The following is a 4,660-nucleotide window of genomic DNA, read 5'->3' on the forward strand; positions in this document are numbered from 1 at the left end:
TGGCAGTTACACGTAAATATTTACGTATTCACATATTATTTAATAAACCATTGCGTAGAGGGCGGAAATATAACGCTAATCGCTTTGAAATGTTCCATGAGGTGCCAGTTATGGTCAAGGACAACGCCTATAATTTTCGGTGATGATCAGATAATAATTTTGGAATGAAGTGGACAGAAAACTTATTTTTTTGTGTGTTTTCGAGTCGATCTATAGGCCACAGTTGAAAGCCGAACATCACAACACAAGCCACGGTGAAGGAAATCTGGACATGTAATTAGAAGGGCTGTACGGAATATTAGTAATATTTGTTGGACTCAAAAGGGTGCAAAAATAGCTAAATATTTCCCATGCTCAGCATATATAAAACCACAGAAAGTTAGATTTTCGTGGAAGTTGCGTAGGGTATCATATGGTCGGCCCCGTCCGACTATACTGCTTAACTCACTGGTTTTTTATGTTGACGACAATTTTTTACAGAAAACAAGTCGGAACTTTTATAAGCGAACATTTAACTTAATATGGAGGCTATGCAAATATATAGACCATTATCGAAATTTGTCTACAGAGATTTTTTTCTCCTTTCAGGAACCGAGGGCCAGTTATTTTATATGGGCCTATGTCAATATATTAACCTTTATCGAAAATGTTCTGCAGTGATATTTTAATTCATTCAAGAATCCTGAGTGGCAAATTCACTTCATCTCGGGGGGACTTGTTATATGAGGACTATGTCGAAAGATGAACCCATATCGAAAATTTTTTGCAAATATGTGTTTCTCCCTCCAAGAATCCGGAATGTGAAATTACAGTCACTTCGGATAAAACATTGAAAATACCGAAAATGGCGCGTGACCTTAATATGGAATCTAGGTAAAACATGGATCTATATTTACAATTTTCAGAAGAGTTTTTTTTTTCGCCCTCCAAATGCCGAACTACAGACACGTCTGTGGGAAAATTTGGTTAAAATGAGGCCAAAACTTTATATGGTGTCCAAAATATGGACCTATATCTAAAATTTTCCAGAGAGCGGGAAAATGCAGCCTTGAATGCGGTGTGAAAATGCAGCTAACATATTCAAAATACCGAAAATGATACGGGACCTTAATAGGGGGATCTGTGAAAAAATTGGGCTATATTGAAAAAGTTCCTCCATATATGTTTTTCTTCTTCCAGGAACCCTGAATACCAAACTACTGTCACTTCGTTGTGCAAAAAATCTAATTTTTGTGGGACCATTTTAATGGGGCTATGTCAGCTATTTTCTGCCGATATGCCTTCAGAAACCATGAATACTAAACTACTGCTTCTACGTTGGGCAAATACGGATAATACGTTAAAAAACTGAAGTATGAGCGGATCTGTGGATAATTTGACTAAAACCTCGAAAATACCGAAAATGGGGCGGAGACTTCATATTAGGGCCATGCTAAAATATGGACCTACATCGAAAATTTTCTGCACAGGAAAATTTTCACTTCTGTGGGAATATGCGGATAAAATATTCAAACCTGCACACCACCTCATGGTGTAATATACACTCCACAGGTTATAAGTGACAAATAAGTCGATCGAAATATAGAATATCAGAAGTAGTAAAAGTGATGGTCTTCTCTATAGAATTCCAGAGGTTTTATATTCTTAAAGGGACTGTATAACTTCTCAAGATCCTCATGTATAGAAAAAATTGAGGCATTAGTCTATTAACGTCCAGAAATCATTTTGCTCGAGAAGACCTCGACAATTATTTTTTGTAATTTCATCTTCAATAGAAGTCCAGCATCTAAAGTGTTCTATAGAAGATTCTGAAGTCATCTTCTACAGAAGATGCTGATGCCTTCTACTATAAACAACTGTAAAGTCTTCTTATGAAGGTTATCATAGTCTTAGTTTATTGAAGACCTCAAGTTCCTGGTCTTCAGAAGGTTCTCGGGTGTTTAGATGCAGATCTTTTAGAGAAGAGATCTTTTCTATACTTTTACTTTTTATGTTTTATTCTATAGAATATGATGTTTTTATACCCTCAGGCTTATGGCTAAAACGTACACTCCAATAGTAATCTTAATTCCAAATTTATCTATTCGTTCACCAAAATCCATAGTGGTTCCAAGTTGTTCCAACTACAGCAATCCAACATCAGTCTTAATTCCAAACTTCAGGATACCAGCTCTATCGGAACACCTAAATCAATATTGTACCATAATTAGTACTATTTAGTACATATTTCCAATACTATCTAATTCATACAATTCAATACAAACATTATTTCTCAATTTCAGGATTCCTGCTCTATCGGTTCTCCCTGAATCCAAATTGTACCTAATTTACTGCTATTTAGTACACATTGGTAGAGTGAAACGTGTGAAATTTCAAATTTCAGTATATCGGTCCACCTAAATCCAAATTGTATCAAATTTAGTACCATTTAGTACCCATAAGTACGAATTTCCAAAACTACAGCCATACTCTCATCATATACTCCAACAGTAATTTTAATTTCAAATTTCAGGATTCCAGCTTAATCGGTTCCCCCAAATACAAATTGTACCAAATACAGTACCATATAGTACTTTTCGTACACATAAGTACAAAATCTCCAAAATTTCCTACATATCCGAATATTACACTCTGAAGGGGGCGTTAATTTAAAATGCCAGGATTCCAGATCCATTCCTTCACTCGAATTCACATTGCTCCAAATTTAGTACTATTTAGAAGTTTTCGTTTACGTTTACCACTTCGATATATCTAACTTGATTCCCATTTCAAATTTCAAGTTTTAAGTTATATCTATTCATATGCTGCGAATTTTTAACAATTTTTGTACATATTGGTATTCTTCGTATACTTATATTTCGAATTTCCTTTTATAGGGAAACATCTGATTTAGTCTAGACAAGATCCGAATTTTTTATTCTACACCTCCTTTTAGTATACCGATCTCTCACATATCTCGATTTGCTCAGTCGATCTAGCTATGTGTGACCGTGCGTCCGTCTGTCCATTAGAAATTGCAAACACGATACAGGCCACAGTTATGGACCAATCTTCACGAAAATGAGCATGTAGGTTCCGTTCGGTCCAAAGAAGACTCTATTTTTGGTAACGATCGGTAAATTTATTTGAGGGATGAAATTGACCAAAAACTTTTTCCTGTTTTACTGGACGCTCTAGAGGCCCTAATAATTCTCCGATCATCACAAAAATTTTACACTGAGAAAGGGGTATGAAATAAGTTCCCAAACAAAAAATAAACTAAGTTCCGAATTTTGGGTTTTTATTATACCCTACACATCTATGTTGTCAGGGTATTATAGCTTTGTGCAGCCCCAAAAGTTTGTAACGCCGCGAAATATTAGTCCTAGACCGACCTTTAAGTATACTGATCGTCATATCTCGACTAGCTGAGTCGATCTAGACATGTGTGTCCTTCCGTCCGTCTGCCCATTATAATTTGTAAACACGATACAGGCCACAGTTATGGACCGATCTTCACGAAATTTTGCATGTAGGATGGGTTCTGGCCAATGAAGAACCCTATTGTTTTTGATAAAGATTGGTTAATATTTAGGGGATGAAATGAACCAAATACTTAATTTTTGTCCAATTTTCTGGTCGCTCCAGAGGCTGGAATTATGGCCCGAACATGGCGAAATTTTACATGGAGAAGGGGGTCGGGCCAAAGAATAAGCATGCCTGTTTTTATAAAAATCGGCCAATATTTAGCGGATCAAATGGACCCTGATTTTTGTGTGAAAAAATAGAAAATTTGTATTCTATGGCGTATATATTTACTCCTGAAGGACATGGACCCGAGAAGATGATAGCATATCCAAGTGGAGTGGTTTAAATTGATACCAATCATATTGTCGTAGGTACTCGGATGCGGCAGTTACAGTTAAATATTTACAGGTGATTACGTATTCATAGATTATTTAGTAACCTATTACCACACATTAGGGCGGATATATAGCCTGATCGCTTTGAAATGTTCCATGAGGTTCTAGTTATGGTCAAGGACAACGCCTAAAATGTTAGGTGATGATCAGATAATAACTTTTCGGATGAAGTGGACCGAAAACTTAATTATTTGTACTTTTCGAGTTGAAAGCCGAACATCACAATGGGCTGTACTGATTATTAGTAACATTTTCTGACCTCTAGCCTGTCAAAAATGTGCAAATATCGAGAAATATTGCCCAATCTCAGAATATAGAACCACAGAAAGTTAGATTTTCATGGAAGTTGTGTAGGGTATCATATGGTCGGCCCCGTCCGAGTATACTGCTCCGCTCACTGGTTTCATTATGAAATAAATCCCCAAAAATCAATATAAAATAACTCCCCAACGAGATGACGGAACTCCCCAATAAAAAAAAATGAAATAAGTCCCTAAAAGCGGGGACTTATTTCATAATGAAATAAGTCTCTAATTCGGAAAATGAAACCCTTTCCATTTTTCACTCACTTTAGCTTACCATGGTTTAATTCTGCATTCAGATTTTTATATGAATCATTTTTTGTTCTGATGTTTTTCTTTGACCGCAATGATTTCGAATTCAATGGCATGAGGCTCAGGTTATGGTCAAAGACGACGCCTATAATTTTCGATGACGATCAGATTATATTTCGGGGATGAAATGGACCGAAAACTATA

This window comes from Musca vetustissima, unplaced genomic scaffold (assembly GCF_032173495.1).
Source record: "Musca vetustissima isolate MV318-11 ecotype Yass unplaced genomic scaffold, APGP_CSIRO_Mvet_v1 utg5838, whole genome shotgun sequence".
NCBI lineage: Eukaryota > Metazoa > Arthropoda > Insecta > Diptera > Muscidae > Musca > Musca vetustissima.